The sequence below is a fragment of the Callithrix jacchus genome, chromosome 13, assembly GCF_049354715.1.
Source record: "Callithrix jacchus isolate 240 chromosome 13, calJac240_pri, whole genome shotgun sequence".
In the NCBI taxonomy this organism is placed as follows: Eukaryota; Metazoa; Chordata; class Mammalia; order Primates; family Cebidae; genus Callithrix; species Callithrix jacchus.
The window spans coordinates 43,217,094-43,235,334 of record NC_133514.1 but is presented as its reverse complement, the minus strand read 5'-3'; the positions used below and the strand labels follow the sequence as shown (position 1 = coordinate 43,235,334).

General features: G+C 42.5%; 2 pseudogenes across 2 annotated transcripts in view; one reads left to right on the top strand and one right to left on the bottom strand.

Moving 5' to 3' along the window:
* Positions 1-18,241, bottom strand: part of LOC118146810 (chromatin accessibility complex protein 1 pseudogene) — a 67,721-nt pseudogene that overhangs the window by 10,272 nt on the left and 39,208 nt on the right. Inside the window, exon 5 of the transcript XR_013525672.1 lies at positions 1-18,241. This exon is cut by the window's left edge and continues 10,272 nt beyond it. The product of XR_013525672.1 is annotated as a chromatin accessibility complex protein 1 pseudogene, transcript variant X1 (transcript).
* Positions 12,641-14,439, top strand: LOC118146662 (transcription intermediary factor 1-alpha-like; annotated as a pseudogene). The gene is made up of 2 exons (XR_013525669.1): positions 12,641-14,043; positions 14,146-14,439. The product of XR_013525669.1 is annotated as a transcription intermediary factor 1-alpha-like (transcript).

The window sequence follows — 18,241 nt, the reverse complement described above, 5'->3', positions numbered from 1 at the left end:
GCCTAACACAGACCCTGATAAATAGCAGGCACCTAATAAATGTTAAGTAAAAGAGGGGAAGAAAAAGAGGAAGGGAGGCCAAGACTAGAGTTATGACTGCTGCAGGAACGTTGCTGATGAGTGCAGCAGACCCTCAGGTGATTAATTTTAAAAAGTTTTGCCCCCAGACACATGCCAACAGTTCCCCCGCCAAGCTGCTTTCCCTGCCAATCAGCAAGGCAAAACCTCAGGACACTTTCTTTCCCCTGACATACGCCCCTGGTAGGCCAGGCTTTTGCGGTAATTTTGTTCTAATTTTTAACATTACTTTCTAAAAATTTCAAATCTACCAAAAAAATAGAATAGAAATTACTGACACACCTGTAATCTCAGCACTTTGTGAGGCTGAGGTGATAAGACAGCTTGAGGCCAGAAGTTTGAGACCAGCCTAGGTAACATGGCAAGACTATCGCTACAAAAAAGTACAAAAAGTAGCCAGGCATGATGGCACGCACTACTCGGGAGGCTGAGGTGAGAGGATAGCTTGAGCCTGGGAGGTCAAGGCTGCAGTGAGCTGAGATCATGCCAGTGCACTCCAGCACAGGCAATAGAGAGATCCTGCCTTAAAAACAAAACAAAAAATCCAAGACCATCAGCACCTCATTCATTGAAATCCACTCTTTTATTAGGATCAAGTTTATCCTGCCTGTATTTCTTCTTTGCAAAAATTAACAGATGTACACACATACACACACACACACACACACACACACACACACACAATTTAGTTTCCCCATGTTTCTTACTCAAAAGGTAATAAAACATATGTAACTTTCACATTTGCTTCTTTCTGTTAATGATCTGTCTTGAAGATGACTCGGTTTTGGTTTGGAGAAATCTTCCTCATTCCTGCGATGGTGTCAACAGACTTCTGTTATATGGATAAGCCACAGTTGATTCAACCAGTCTCCTATGGATTGGCTTTTAGTTCATTTCCAACAGTTTGTCGTTACAGATAATACCAGCAATAAATAACTCTATGCATAGTATATTGTTTTAAATGTGTAATGAGTGAAGATACATTTTCAGAGAGAATTTCTAGAAATGGGGTTGCTGGTCAAAGTGTAAATGCATGTAGAACCTGTTTTTTTAATAAATATATACAAGAGATAAGGCTTACTTTGTATTTGATTTGATAATTTGACTTGGAATTTTTCTGTAGGAATAAAAGTGTTAGAACGATATTTTTAAATTTCACAAAATGTGTAGACAGTAACCAAGGCCTCAGAGCCATGGAGGGCTCTAAAACTAGTTCCATAAAGCATTTACTGTAAAAATACTTACAGATCTTTAACAGAAAAGTATATTTCTTTACAGTAGAAAAATATTTGAACTTTTTCATATTTTTTATTCCAAAATATACATATATGAAAATTTACGTAACTGATATGTAGAAGCTCTTCAAAACTGACGGTAAATTTAAAAGTTAAAATTGGCCTTGCCTCTACAGTTTGGAGCTGCAGATCAGCCGGCAATGGCTGCCGGTCTCGGCTGCTTTCTTGGTGCCTGAGCTGCAGAGTGGGCCTGTGTAGGGGCTGTTGTCCGGGTCACTCTCCCTCTGGCTGTTTGTGGCCTAGGTGCATGAGGCACTCAGTCTTGGCCTGGAAAGAATCCCACGCACTGGAAGAGCTAAAGGTGTGCAGTGTTGTGTCTGCTTGGAGACAGTGGAGCAGATCCGGGGCAGTCCTCGCCAGGCTGGCTTTAAAGCCCTTTTTTGGTTTAGGATTCGGCTTCATCGTGGTCACTTCCATTATCATCGTCATTCTCCTCATCTCCTTCCCTCTTTTCTTCTTTAAGCATTTTCAGGTATTTACCAGCTAAAATCTTCTTTGGTAATATATCTGTAAGAAACTGAAAAGTTTCTGATTCCTCTGCAGTGTTTGCTAAGTCACGGTAAGTCAGGACTTTCTTTTCCTTTCCACTGCCATGTCTGTAGGAATATTGAACTAGTGTAGCTAGATATTGAACAAGGAGCTCCGTGGCCTTGGCCGTGAGCACCAGCGCCTCCTGGTTGATGCTGGACACCTCGGGGCAGCTCTTCATGATGACCCGGATGCGGGACAAGGGCAGCAAGACGAGCCGCTGCTCCCCGCACTTGTCTTTGCCCACGACCACGTCCGCCATCTTCCCGCTCCGTGTGCCCGCAGTAGCCGGTGGGCCCGGCCGCGAAGTGGCTGTCCTGCCCCGCCAGCCGGCGGGTGCGAGGAATCTGTTTTTTGTTTTCCAATTTCCCATCCTACGACCTGTCCTATTTCACAGGCTCATCAGCCCTGTAGGACCGCGCCGATTTCCCCACAGCCTTGCCAAAGGTGAGCTGCGAAGCTTTTGTGTGTTTGCCAAATCCGTAAGTGAGAAATGATATCCCCACTCAGTTTTAATTTACATTCTTCTTTTTACAGTGAAGTTGTGTATCTTGTATAAGTCTAGAGGTCACCTTTATATGATTTTTGTGATCGAACTCTATTCATTATTTTGCTCCTTTTTCTATCTGGTTTCTTATATATTTTTTTTTCTTTTTCGTGTGTGTGTGTGTGAGAGAGAGAGAGAGAGAGAGAGAGAGAGAGAGAGAGAGAGAGAGAGAGAGAGAGAGAGAGAGAGAGAGAGAGAGAGAGAGAGAGAGAGAGAGAGAGAGAGAGAGAGAGAGAGAGAGAGAGAGAGAGAGAGAGAGAGAGAGAGAGAGAGAGAGAGAGAGACAGTTTCCTACTCTGTTGCCCAGGCTGGAGTGCAATGGTGCAACTGTTCCTCACTGCAGCCTGGAACTCCTGGACTCAAGCAGCTCTCCCATCTCAGCCTCTCTGGCAGCTGAGACTACAGGCATGTGCCACCACACCCCGCTAATTTTAGCATTTTTTTGTTGAAGTGGTGTCTTGCTATGTTGCCCGATCTGGTCTACTAGCCTCAAACGATCCTCCTGCCTCAACCTCCCAATGGGTTGGGATTACAGGCATGAGCCATCGTCCCTGTCCATATGATCGATTTTGAGCTAATTTCTGTAGACGGTGTAAGTAAGGGGTCCAGCTTTATTCTTTTGCATATGGATACCCAATTGCCCTACCCCCACTTGTTTAAAACACTGAATTATCTTAGCATCCTTGTCAAAACTCAATTGACTATAAATGTATGGATTTATTTCTGAGTCCTCAGTTATTTTCCACTAGTCTATGTCTATCTTTGTGCAAGTACTACACTATGAATTACTGTCTTTTTATTTAAGTTTAGAAATTTGGATGCGAATCTTCCAACTATGTTCATCTTTTTCAAAATTATTTTGGCTAGTCTGGGTTCCTTGCATAACCATATAAACACGAGGATCACCTCATCAATTTCTGCAAAGAAGCCAACGTGTTTTGAGAGGTATGTGTTGAATCTGTAGATCAATTTCAATAGATCAATTGCTGTCTTAGCAATATTAAGTTTTCCAATCCACGTACACAGGGTATCTTTTTATTTAATTGCTTTCAAGAACATTTTCTGACTTTCAATATACAAGGTTTAGACTTCTTTTGTAAATTTATTTCTAAGTATTTTATTCTTTTCAATGCAGTTGTAAATGAAACAGTTGTCTTAATTTCATCTTCAGACTCTTCACTGTTGGTGTATATAAATACAACTGCTTTTTATATGCTCATATTATTAGTTTTCTATTGCTGCTGTACAAATTATCACTAACTTGGGGCTTTAAATAATGCAAATTTATTATCTGACAGTTCTATAGGTCAAAGGTCCAAGATGGTCTCACTGTGGGCACAAGGGCTACATTCCTTTCTGGAGGCTATCAGGGAGAAACGTTTTATCTTTTTCAGTCTCTGGACACTTGGCTTGTGGTCATTTCCTCCATCCACATCAGGTCACACCTTGCCATGTTCCATCCCTCTGACTTCCTCCACTGCCTCCATCCTCCACTTGGAAGGATCCTCATCTCCACATTCAACCTCCTGATAATCCAAGGAAATCTCCCTATTTAAAATCACCTGATTAGCAACCTTAATTCCAATCTGCACCTTTAAATTCCCTTTGACATGTAATCTGACATATTCACAGATTCTGAGATTAAGTCAGGAACATCTCTGGGATTGGGGGAGCATCGTTCTGGCTATGCATCGACCTTGCATTCTGAAATACTGATGAACACATTTATTAGTGCTAATATTTTTTGTGCGTTCTTAGAAATTTTTGTACAAGATCATGTAACCTATATAATTTTACTTCTTTCTTTTCAGTCGGGTTAGATTGTATTTCTTCTTCTTGCCTAATAGCTTTGACTAGAACATTCATTACAATATTCAAAAGAGGTGATGAGAGAAGACATCCATCCTTGTCTTATTCCTGATCACAGGAGAAAAGCATTCTGACTCACCTTGAAGTATGATGTGAGATGTGGTTTTTATATAGATGGCCTTTATTTGCTTGTGAAAGTTCCCTTCTTTTCCTAATTTTTGAGTGTTTTCATCCAGAAAATTTGTGAATTTTGTGAAATAATTTTTCTATGTCTATTGAGATGATCACGTGGGATTTGTTCTTTATTCAGTATTGATCAATAGTTTTCTGTGATGTTTTTGTCTAGTTTCAGTTTTTGGATAATATTGGCCTCATAAAATGAGCTGAAAAGACGTCTCTCCTCTTTTATTTCTTGGAAGACTTTGTGAATGATTGGTGTCAATTTTTTTTTAAATGTTAGGTAAAATTCTTCAGTAATGCCCTGTGGACCTGGACTTTTCTTTGCAAGAAGTTTTTAAATTACTAATTCAGTCAGTTTACATGTTATATGTGTGTTTGATTTTTTATTCTTTTTTTGAGTTAGTGTTGCTCATTTTTGTATTTCTAGAAATTTTTTCATTTATGTCTGGATTATCTAATTTGTTGGCAACAATTGTTGAAACTATTTGCTTGTAATTTTTTTTATTTCTGCAAGGTTGATGGTGATGTTTCTTTTTATGAAGTTTTTTTACTTCTTAGAAATTCCACAATTTTGAATTGCAGTTCCCACTTTGTCCTCAATGTGCTTATATATAAAGTTGTTTGTTTATTTGTTTTTTATTTTAATTGGCGGGAAGAAGGCTCTTCTTCACTTTTGATTTTGTTATTTAATTTTATGGCATTGTGATTACAGTATGTTATTTACACTAATTCTACTTTGTGAAACTTATTGAGGTTTCTTTGTGATTTAATATATAGCCAATCCTTGTGACTGTTCTACGTACGCTTGAGAAGAATGTGTATCTCTATTAGAGTGCTGTCAAGTTTGATGTAGAGCCATTAGATGCACCTTATTAAGTTCTCTCATATCCCAGCTAACATCGTGTTGACATGGCCTGTCTTGGACCAAATGTTAAAGTCTCATGACAATAGCATGCTTCAATTTCTACCTGTGTCTCTTGTTTCTGCTTTAAGAGGTTAGTTTCTGCTTTAAGAGGTTAGTTATTTGGGTAGGTACTCATGCCTGGCATATCTTCATTGTAAATTGTAGCCTTTAACATTTAAAAGTAGACAATTTTTGTTTGTCTGTTATCGTGTTGCTGTTCTGCAAGTTTTTTGAAACTAAATTCTACCTTGTGTTATATCAGAATCTCTTGTTTCTATTCTCTGGAAATACATTTACTCATCTCTATTTTCAGCCTTTCTGAATCACATTGTTTCAGGTATGCTTCTTCTATATGGCACCAAATTGATTTTTGTGTTGTGAGCCAGTACAATTTTTTTTTTTTGACACAAGGTCTATTTCTGTCACCCAGGCTGGAGTGCAGTGTCCCAGTCTTGGTTCACTGCAGCCTTGACCTCCCCAGTTCAAGGGATCCTCCTGCCTAAGCTTCCAAAGTAGCTGGGACTACACGTGCACACCGCCGCACCCAGCTAATGTTTTTTATTTTTAGCAGAGACAAAGTCTCCCTGTGTTGCCCAGGCTGGTTTCCAACTCCTAAACTCAAGCAAGCCTTCTGCCTCAGCCTCCCAGAGCACTGGGATTACAGGTATGAGCCACTGCACCTGGCCTGGAAATTCTTTTTCTTTTAGTGGAGAAACACAAATTCATTGTATTTATTAATATAGCCAACATGTTTCATCTCAACTTTGCCATCTTTTTAGTCATTTATTTATTGGTGTATTTTGTTCTATTTACTCCTTTTGTTTTTCTTTTTTATGTCTTTTTACATGTTATGTGCTTAAGCTTTTTATGTGTTTCATTTTTCTTTTTTAATGTTTTAAATTGCTAGGGAAGAGTGGAGTTTTGAAGGTTTGTGTTTTTGTTCTACTAGGTTCCCCTGTACTAATATCATTCTAAAAATTTATTTCTCTTTTTCCTTATTTGTTTTTCTACTATTTGGTTTGTCAGCTTCAAAAGATGTTATTTCACATCTACCTGTTAGCATCTAGAAATCAATGAACTTATTTCACTTTCTTCTTTCTCTTCACATTTTAGATTATTACTTTATTAGAACTCATAATTTTTATTTAGCGTTTTTCTACTCTTACAGTATTTATTAATTTCAATATTGCTCCTCTGTTGTCTTTCTTCATATCTGAAGTTGAGAACGCTGATGCCAGCACAATTTTCTTTTCTTTGTAAACGGCTTGGAGTATTGTATTGAACACTTAATGGATTTTTTTTCCTTTGTAAGATTGTTTTATTAAGACAGTTGAGAACTGATCGTTTCAACCCAGTTCTTTTAGTTACGTGATAGATCTTTGAAATAAAATGATTGTCTGTTTTTTGTTTCAGAAAGAGCTTTTGTGTCATGGCTTTTCATAAACATTAGTTGTTGCTGCTGTTCTTCTCCTTAGCCTTATTCTTCTACTTCAATTACAGTAAGTGAGAGTTTCTTTGCCTATTTATTTATAGCTGTTATTGTCTTTGTGACCCCATTTTTACCTCTTATTTTCATTTGATTTTTGTTCTCTGGCTATTTTCGTTCCTTTCTTCAGTTTCCTTGTTTTATTTTCAGGTGAATCCATTCTCTCGGTGAATCTTGTGATGAGTTTTTGTTTCTGAGGTGGTTCTTACTTACCTTTTCTGACAGTGGTCCATCATTCATTTCACAGAGGTCTGACTTTTGTCATTTTTGTTTAAATTTTTGTCCAGTTAGTCGCTTTGCCTTTAGTTTTCTGATTCAAGATATTTGCGTCCAATCTGAGAATTCTTTGTAAAGAATGCATAGATTGGATGAGGTGTTGATTTACCCTTTCCCCTGGTTAGTGGGGTTTTGATGGGGAGGGTAATGTCCTTGTCATTTCCCATTTTCCTCTCACAGTAGCATTGTATGGAGGTTGTCCGTTGTGCTGCGTTTCCCTAGGGGGTTTGATATTTTCCTGGGTCAGCAATAGCAGATGCAGCAGGCCGGAGTATTTAGGGGACGACATTTCTTAGTTCAAGATTCCGCTCATCCTTCACTATAATAACATGCAGTTTGTAGCTTTTGTTTTAATACAAATGTCTTTTTCATGAGGAACAATTGGGTGTTATTTTGATCCTGTGGTGATCTTTTGTTTATGTAAAAACTTTATGACTCTGAATTCCTTCTCTTTCCTGTTAAACCTCCAAAGAACACCTGCCCTCTCTGGGTCACCAACCAGAACTGCTGCTTTCCTGAGACTGCCACCTCCAGTCCACTACACCTTTATGCTGCTGCGGCTTCCTCCTCCTCCTCCTCCTCCTCTTCTGCCTCTTTCTTTCTTCTTCTTTCTTCTTGTTCTCCTTTCTTCTCCTTCCTTTTTTCTTCTTCCTTTCAGTCATTCTTCTTCTTTCTTCTTGTTTTCTTTCCTCTCCTTCCTTTCTTCCTCTTCTGTCCTTTTTCTTGTTGTTGTTGTTCTTGTGTTTCTACTTCTTTTCTCTTCTTCTTCTTCTTCTCTTTCTTCCTCCTTCTTCCTTCTTCTTCTTCCATTTTTCTAATTAAAATAGAGACCGGGCCTTGCTAGGTTACCAAGGCTGGTCTCAAACTTCCGAGCTCAAGTGACTCTTCTGCCTCAGCCTCCCAAAGTGTTAGGACACGGGCGTGAGCCACTGCCCTGACAATACTTTTTCTTTTCGATCCTCCAGTAGCTTGTTGCCAGATTCACCCAGCTCAGACTTGTTTTCACTTTCCCCACTTACACTCAGGCAGATGTCTCACTTTTGTTTTTCTTTGATACAGGGTCTTGCTCTGTTGTCCAGGCTGCAGTGCAATCATGTGATCTCAGTTCACTGCAGACTCTGTCTCGGGGGCTCAAGCAATTCTCATGCCTCAGCCTCCCAAGTAGCTGGGATTACAAGTGCACACCACCACGCTGGCTAATTTTTGTGTCGTTAGTGGAGACAGGAGTTCACCATGTTGTCAGGCTGGTCTTAAACTCCTGCGCTCAGGCTGTCTTCCCGCCTCGGCCTCCCAAAGTGCTGGGATTACAGACATGAGCCACCATGCCTGGATGGGTCTCTCCCTTTCTAGAGTGATTTCATCTGAGCTGGAGCCCGAGTGCCCTTTCCTCTGCTCTGAAGTCCCCATCTGACTCCACCATGGGGAGGGCAGTAGCACCGTCTCTCTTGTTTCAGTTGCCTGTCCCTTACACACACTGAAGCTTGCAGGGCTCTCTGTCATCTGGTAACGTTGTAGACATGGGTTATAGATGCTAGGACTTGTTCTCTCTTTGTTGCTCTATATGGTTTTTACAGAACATATGGAGGGATTAAAATTTTGGCAGCTACTATAATCCTAAGAGAACTTGGAAGTTCCTCCAACTGCCTTTTTTTATTAAAGCTAATGTTGAAACACTTTTTTTGTATTTGTATAAATTTAAGGGGTGCAAGTTTGCATTTTTGTTCCAAGGATGTCTTGGATAGGGGTGACGTCTGGGCTGTTAGTGTAGCCATCACCCGAACGGTGCATACTGCACCCATTAAGTCACTTCTCATCCCTCACCCCTGACCCTTCTCAACGTCCAGCATCCTGCACTCTGTCCATGCGTACGTGTTATTTAACACCCACTCATTAATGAGAACCGGTGGTATCTGACTTTCTGTTTCTGAGCTGTTTCACTTAAGATAACGGTCTTCAGTTCTGAAAGCCATGTTGCTGCAGAAGACTTGATTTCGGAGCTGAATTTCATTTTAGAAAATGATTGGACATTTTCTTTATCCAGTCATTTGTTGATGGACACATAAGTGGATTCTGTGACTTTGCTATGTGAATTATGCTGCGATAATCGTGTGCACAGGTATCTTTTTGACATAATGATCTCTTTTCCTTTGGGTAGATACCCAGTAGTGGGATTACTGGACCAAATGCCTCCAAAAGATTCCTTTTTACCTCTTCAGACTTTTTCTGGAATTTCTCAACTTGGCTTCACTCATAAAAATGTGTTGAATGGTAAAAAATGGAAGCTACATAAAGTGATTGGACTCAGCCATCCCCTAACCTAGGAAGTAGTTAAAGAGACACTTTCTGTTTTCAGAACACGTGGAGGGTCCAGAGATCTCATAAGAGGCCTACACCCCCATGTCCTCCTTTTCCTATGCTTTCTCCTATCCCCCAGCTCCCCTAAAATAATCACTTACTTCATCATTATAAGGCAGGGCATGTTCTCCTTACAGTGGGGTCCGGTGAGAAAATGTTCCACATATAAAATATTATACTGAGAATGAGGTCAGAGATTTAGAGGCCAGCTCCATTTCTCCCTAACCCCACCTCATCACAGGCCCCTGGGGAGCCACTTACCTCCCTGAACTCAACAATCATCACTACCACAAATGTAAAGGAATTCACTATCCTTCGTTTGTGTATGAAGCTGGTGTAATTATCTTGCAAAGCTCTTTTGAAACATGAGGGTGCTTGAAAAAGGAGAAAATGCCATAAAAATAGGAAGATGTTTTATACAAGCCAGAGACAAACATAGATACCATCCTATCAGGAATTTCAGTAGGATTAGTGAGCAACCCGGATGTAGAGGCCTCTAGACCTCGGCAGTGGAACAAGAGAGGGTGAGGGAATGAGAAAATTATTACCTTTGCTATTGACTTGAACGTCAGCTGGGAATACCCTGCAAGGACCACAGAGGTGTTTGTCTTGGGTTTGAATTGCAAAACCCTGAAATAGGTTCATAATAGTTTCCTGAGGTAACAGACAGTTTTGTACGAGGCCATCTGGGGACCAAAGTGAGGGCAAAGGCGGGTGCCCTTGGCATCTCCAAGAAGATGTTATTGTTTCTCCCTCCCATCTTCATTTACTGAGAGAGTAAAAAATAGGAATTGGAGAAGTCTCAGGCTCTTCTTTGGTTCTTGGCTTGCTAACCCTCCTCTGAGCTTCAAAACAAATGAGCAGCTCCTGTGGCTTTTTATGGAATTCTGAGAAAGAAGTTCTAAAAACTGCTCATGCTCCTGGAGGCAGCTTGAGGATTTTACCTGCTCATTTGTTTATGATGCAGTTTGCAAAGTGTCCATCAGAGGCTCCCAGCCCTGTCCTCCCTGCATGTCTTAAGATCACTGGAAAAGACTCTAGAACCCCTGTACTGTAGAACCCCTGACCTAACATTGTTCTTAGTTAGCGTCCCAGGGTAAATATACCAACTTATGCTTAATACTTTGAACAGGTCCGTTTTTCCACCATCATCTTAGGCAGCCCTGAAGTGAGGACCATGCTCTGTGTCACAGGTATAGTGCGGCAGGCTATGTTTATGGTGCTGTAGGCTGTGTGTTTGCTGAGGCATGAGCCTCCATGCCCAGCCTCAAATATTATGAGGAAGATAATGTATGTTATGATGATCTGTGATGAGTGATCTTTGATGTTATCATTGTAATTGTTTTTTGATGCCACCAACTGCACCCATAATTGTTCAATGTGTTCTGACTGCTCCACCAAACGGCTATTCCCCCATTTCTCTCCCTCTCCTCAGGCCTCCCTATTTCCCGAGACACAGCAATATTGAAATTCGGCCAGTTAATAACACTACAGTGGACTCTAAGTATTCAAGTGAGAGGACGAGTTGTACATCTCTCACTTTAAATCAAAAACTAGAAATGATTAAGCTTAGTGAGGAAGGTATTTCAAAAGCTGAAACAGGCCCGGGCTGGGTGCAGTGGCTCATGCCTGTCATCTCAGCACTTTGAAGGGCCAAGGGGGCTGAATCACCTGAGGTCAGGAGTTTGAGACCAGCCTGGCCAACATGGCAAAACCCCATCTCTACTAAAAATACAAAAATTAACCGCGTGTTGTGGTGTGCACCTGTAATCCCAGCTACTTGGAAGGCTGAGGTAGGAGAATCATTTGAACCCAGGAGGCGAAGGTTGCAGTGAGCTGAGATTGCACCAGCTGCACTCTCAGATCTGCACTCCAGCCTGGGTGGCAGAGCAAAACTCAGCCTCCAAAAAGAAAGCTGAAATAGGCCCCAAATCTAGGCCTCTTGTGCCAAACAGTTAGCCAAGTTGTGAATGCAAAGGAAAAGTTGTTGAGGGCATTAAAAGCGCTTCACCAGTGAACACATGCATGACAAGAGATGGAAACAGCCTTTCGCTGGTAGAGAGGAAGTTCGAGTGGTTTGGACAGAAGATGACAAAGCTGCAGAAGAAAAGCTGGAAGTTTGCAGAGGTTGGTTCATGAGGTTTAGGGAAAAGGCATGGTCATAACATCAGTTTGCATGGCGAGGCGGCAGGTGCGGATGGAGAAGCTGCAGCAAGTTCCGAAAGGATCCAGCTAAGATCACTGATAAATGCGTTAAACCAAACCACAGGTTTTCAGTACAGTCAAACTAGTCTTCTACTGGAGGAAGATGCCATCCAGGGCTTTCATATCTAGAGAGAAGTCAACGCCTGGCTTCAAAGCTTCAAAGGACAGGCTGCCTCCTGTCAGGGCTAATGCACCTGGCGACTTTAATTTGAAGCCAGTGCTCATTGACCATTCTGAAAATCCTAGGGCCTCTAAGAATTTTTCTAAATCTCCTCCACCTGTGCTCTAGAAATAGAAAGACAAAGTCTGGGTGATAGCACATGTATCTACAGCACGGTTTACTGAATATTGTAGGCCCACTGTTGAAACTTACTGCCCAGAAAAAAAAAAAATTCCTTTCAGAATATTACTGTTTACTAACAATACACCAAGAGCTCCGATGGAGATGTGCAAGGAGATCAGTGTTGTTTTCATGCCTGTAACACAATATCCATTCTGCAGTAACTTTTTTTTTTTTTTTTTTTTTGACACAGTTTTGCTCTTGTCACCCAGGCTGGAGTACAGTGGTGTGATCTCGGCTCACTGCAACCTCTGCCACCCAGGTTCAAGTGATTCTCCTGCCTCAGCCTCCCAAGCAGCTGGGATTACTAGCGTGCGCCAACATCTGGCTAATTTTTTGTATTTTTAGTAGAGACAGGGTTCCTACCACGTTGGCCAGACTGATCTCGAACTCCTGACCTCAAGTGATCTGCCCGCCTCAGCCTCTCAAAGTGTTGAGATTACAGGCATGAGCCACTGACAGATCCCCTTCTTCCAGCCGCGCCACTCGGGAGGCGGATCCCCGGGGCCTGAGGCTTCCCCCGCCGGGCTTGCTCTCCCTCCTTCGCTGGCGCTGCCGCGGGTCCACCGAGCTGCCTCTGAGGAGCAGCCGCAGGAGGAGGAGGAGGTCGACGGGGACGGTGGGCGGAGACCGCGCTCTCGCTTCCCCGGCGGCTGCGCGGGCAGGACAATGGAGGTGGCGGTGGAGAAGGCGGCGGCCTTAGCGGCGGCCTCTGAGGTACCCTCAGCCGCGCCGAGCGGGGAGAACGAGGCCGAGAGTCGTCAGGGTCCCGACTCGGAGCGCGGCAGCGAGGCGGCCGGCTCAACCTGTTGGGCACTTGCGCCGTGTGCCACCAGAACATCCAGAGCCGGGCGCCCAAGCTGCTGCCCTGCCTGCACTCTTTCTGCCAGCGCTGCCTGCCTGCGCCCCAGCGGTATCTCATGCTGCCTGCGCCCCAGCGGTATCTCATGGGCCCGCCGGTCAGCGGCTCGTCGCCGTTCGCCACCCAAGTTGGAGTCATTCCATGCCCAGTTTGCAGCCAAGAATGTGCAGAGAGACACATCATAGATAATTTTTTTGTGAAGGACACTACAGCAGTACAGTAGAAAAGTCAAATCAGGCTGCACAAGCTGTGAGGACAATGCAGAAGCTGATGGCTTGTGTGTAGAGTGTGTTGAATGGCTCTGCAAGACATGTATCAGAGCTCATCAGAGGGTAAAGTTCACAAAAGACCACACTGTCAGACAGAAAGAGGAAGTATCTCCAGAGGCAGCTGGTGTCACCAGCCAGCGACCAGAGTTTTGTCCTTTTCATAAAAAGGAGCAGTTGAAGCTGTACTATGAGACATGTGACAAACTGACATGTCGAGATTCAGTTATTAGAACATAAAGAGCATAGATATCAATTTATAGAAGAAGCTTTTCAGAATCAGAAAGTGATCATAGATACACTAATCACCAAACTGATGGAAAAAACAAAATACATAAAATTCGCAGGAAATCAGATCCAAAACAGAATTAGTGAAGTCAATCAAAATCAAAAGCAGGTGGAACAGGATATTAAAGTTGCTATATTTACATTGGTGGTAGAAATACATAAAAAAGGAAAAGCTCTACTGCATCAGTTAGAGAGCCTTGCAAAAGACCATCGCATGAAACTATGCAACAACAACAGGAAGTGGCTGGACTTTCTAAACAATTGGAGCATGCCATGCATTTTTCTAAATGGGCAGTTTCCAGTGGCAGTAGTACAGCATTACTTTATAGCAAAGGACTGATTACATACCGGTTGCGGCACCTCCTCCGTGCAAGATGTGATGCGTCCCCAGTGACCAACAACACCATCCAGTTTCACTGTGATCCTAGTTTCTGGGCTCAAAATATTATCAACTTAGGTTCTTTAGTAATCGAGGATAAAGAGAGCCAGCCACAAATGCCTAAGCAGAATCCTGTCGTGGAACAGAATTCACAGCCACCAAGTGGTTTATCATCAAACGAGTTATCCAAGTTCCCAACACAGATCAGCCTAGCTCAATTACGGCTCCAGCATATGCAGCAACAGGTAATGGCTCAGGGGCAACAGGTGCAGCGGAGGCCAGCACCTGTGGGTTTACCAAACCCTAGAATGCAGGGGCCCATCCAGCAACCTTCCATCTCTCATCAGCAACCCCCTCCACGTTTGATAAACTTTCAGAATCATAGCCCCAAACCCAATGGACCAGTTCTTCCTCCTCATCCTCAACAACTGAGATATCCACCAAACTAGAATATACCACAACAAGCAATAAAGCCCAACCCCCTACAAATGGCTTTCTTGGCTCAACAAGCCATAAAACAGTGGCAGATCAGCAGGGGACAGGGTGCCCATCAACTACCAACAGCGCATCCTCTACTCCTTCCAGCCCCGCGATTACTAGTGCAGCAGGATGTGATGGAAAGGCTTTTGGTTCACCTATGATCGATTTAAACTCACCAGTGAGAGGTTCTTATAATCTTCCTTCTCTTCCAGATATTGACTGTTCAAGTACTATTATGCTGGACAATATTGTGAGGAAAGATACTAATATAGATCATGGCCAGCCAAGACCACCCTCAAACAGAACGGTCCAGTCACCAAATTTATCAGTGCCATCTCCAGGCCTAGCAGGACCTGTTACTATGACTAGTGTACACCCCTCAATACGTTCACCTAGTGCCTCCAGCGTTGGAAGCCGAGGAAGCTCTGGCCCTTCCAGCAAACCAGCAGAAGCTGATTCTACACACAAAGTCCCAGTGGTGATGTTGGAGCCAATTCGAATAAAACAAGAAAACAGTGGACCAACTGAAAATTATGATTTCCCTGTTATAGTGAAGCAAGAATCAGATGAAGAATCCAGGCCTCAAAATGCCAATTATCCAAGAAGCGTACTCACCTCCCTGCTCTTAAATAGCAGCCAGAGCTCTACTTCTGAGGAGACAGTGCTAAGATCAGACGCCCCTGATAGTACAGATCAACCTGGACTTCACCAGGAGAATTCCTCGAATGGAAAGTCTGAGTGGCTGGATCCTTCCCAGAAGTCACCCCTTCACGTTGGAGAGACAAGGAAAGAGGATGATCCAAATGAGGACTGGTGTGCAGGTTGCCAAAATGGAGGGGAACTCCTGTGCTGTGAAAAGTGCCCCAAAGTATTCCATCTTTCTTGTCATGTGCCCACATTGACAAATTTTCCAAGTGGAGAGTGGATTTGCACTTTCTGCTGAGACTTTTCTAAACCAGAAGTTGACTATGATTGATGCTCCCAGGCACAACTCAGAACAAAGGAAAACTGAAGGCCTTGTTAAATTATCACCTATAGATAAAAGGAAGTGTGAGCGCCTACTTTTATTTCTTCACTGCCATGAAAGGAGCCTGGCTTTTCAAGACCCTGTTCCTCTAACTGTGCCCGATTATTCCAAAATAATTAAAAATCCGATGGATTTGCCAACCATCAAGAAGAGACTACAAGAAGATTATTCCATGTACTCAAAACCTGAAGATTTTGTAGCTGATTTTAGATTGAGCTTTCAAAACTGTGCTCAATTCAATGAGCCTGATTCAGAAGTAGCTAATGCTGGTATAAAACTTGAAAATTATTTTGAAGAACTTCTAAAGAACCTCTATCCAGAAAAGAGATTTCCTAAACCAGAATTCAGGAATGAATCCGAAGTTAATAAATACAGTGATGATTCAGATGATGACTTTGTACAGCCCTGAAAGAAACGCCTCAAAAGCACTGAAGAATGACAGTTGCTTACATAATATGCCGCACCACCGGCTTGTGCTGGTTTTTAGATTTTTGGTTTTCGATAAACATTTGTCAGTAATTTAACATCACTACAAAGCTCTGATCTCTGTTTTGGCCATTTACTAGACTTTGATTTCCTTAATAACCCATTTTTGTTAACCTCCTATCACTAAGAAAGAAAAAGAATAAAGAAGGAAATGAATGGAAGAAAGAATATGGAGGGAAGGCAGAAAGGATGGAAGAAGGAAGCATTGAATACAAAGACATTCTTCCCACTTCTTGGATTTTTGAACTACAATCTGGAGTGATGGCTACTGTAGAAAGGAAATGGACTTTGTATGAACTCTTACATTGAAAAGTAAATGTGATTTGGATGTGTGCATTAATTCAGTTTTACAAATTAATACCTACCCGTGAAGTACATGGCCTGACCATATGGGTTAGCCATAGTATACTGACGAACAGTACTCCACAAACATGGGTGGTAACAGGAGTTCCATCCCAGGAGGCCAACCGGTGCCACAGAAGGGTAGGTTAGATGCTATTAAGAAGGCACCTAATAGTACATTATGTAAGAGGGCAACTGTATTAAAGAAAAATCAGGAAGAAAAAAGAAGAAATACACTTCATAAGGCCATGGCTGCCACAGACAGTGATTCCTCAGATGGATATGGGCAAAGCAAATTGAAAACCTTCTGGAAAGAATTCACCATTCTAGATGCCATTAGGAATATTTCTGACTCATGACAAGAGATCAAAATATCAACATTAACAGGAATTTGGAAGAAGTCAACCCTCATGGATGACTTTGAGGGGCTCACGACTTCAATAGAGGAGGCAACCGTGGATGTGGTGGAAACAGCAAGAGAACTAGAACTAGAAGCGGAGCCTGCAGATGGGAGTGAATTGCTGAAACTGCGTGATAAAGCTCAAACAGATGAAGAGTTGCTGCTATGGATGAGCAAAGGAAGTGGTTTATGGAGATAGAATCTACTGGTGAAGATGCTGTGAACACTGTTGAAATGACAACAAAGATTTAGTATATTTCATCAATTAATAAAGCAGCAGCAGGCTTTGAGAGGATCGGCTCTAATTTTGAAAATTCTCCTGTGGGTAAAATGCTATCAGACCACATCACATGCTACAGAGAAATCTTTAGCTCAAGAGGAGTCAGCCTATGTGGCAAACTCCATTGTTGTCTTATTTTAAGAAACTGCCACAGCCACCTCAACCATCAGCACCCACCGCCCCCATCAGTCAGCAGCCAGCAACATGGAGGCCAGACCCTCCACCGGCAAAATGATTACAACCCACCAAAGGCTCAGATGATTTTCAAATTTTTAAGCAATAAAGTATTTTTAAATTAAAATATGGGCCAGGCACAGTGGCTCATGCCTATATTCCCAGAGCTTTGGGACGCCAAGGTGGGTGGATCACCTGAGGTCAGGAGTTCAAGACCAACCTGGACAATATAGTAAAGCCCTGTCTCTACTAATAATACAAAAATTAGCTGAGCCTGGTGGCAGGTGCCTGTAATCCCGTCTACTCAGGAGGCTGAGGCAGGAGAATCGCTTGAACCAGGGAGGCAGATTGCAGTGAGCTGAGATTATGCCACTGCACTCCAGCCTGGGCGACAGAATGAGACTTTGTCTTAAAATAAATAATTCAATTAATCAATTAAAGTATTTTTTTTGGTTTTCTTTTTTTTGAGATAGAGTCTTGCTCTGTCGCCAGGCGCCAGGCTGGAGTGCAGTGGTGCAATCTTGGCTCATTGCAACCTCTGCTTCCCGGGTTCAAGCAATTCTCCTGCCTCAGCCTCCTGAGTAAATGAGACTTCAGGCACACACCACCATGCCCAGCTGATGTTTGTATTTTAGTAGAGACAGGGTTTCACCATGTTGGTCAGGATCGTCGCTATCTCTTGACCTTGTGAACTACCCGCCTCAGCTTCCCAGAGTGCTGGAATTACAGGTGTGAGCCACCGCACCAGGCCAAGTATGTACTTTTTAGACATAATGCTATTGCACACTCAATAGACTGCAGTATAGTGTAAACATAGCTTTTATAAACACTGGGAAAACAAAATAAAGTTTTGGTGACTTGCTGTATTGTGATATTTGGTGTGCTGAGGTGATCTGGATCTGAACCACAGTATCTCTGAGGTCTGCTGGTAGTGCTGCTGCAGGGCAGAGGCTGCGGGTCGCTATGGAGCAGCTTCAGTGTTTACTCCCAGCCCTCCCCGGACTTCTGCGCTGCTTTGCTCCTGGCATCAAAGGAATTCCACCTGCATTCTTCAGACGCATTCATTTATTTCAATGAGTGATTTTAAGATTTTGGTTGGCTTTTTAGATCTTTTCGTAGGCCCTCCGGTTAGCCTTATTGCTGGCAACCTGTGTCCTTTATTCATCAAATGGTCTTTTGATTTTATACACAGTGGCTTCCGGAGTTGTTAAATATGAAGATCTATCCAGGCAGACCCTATCTGATTGTTAACAT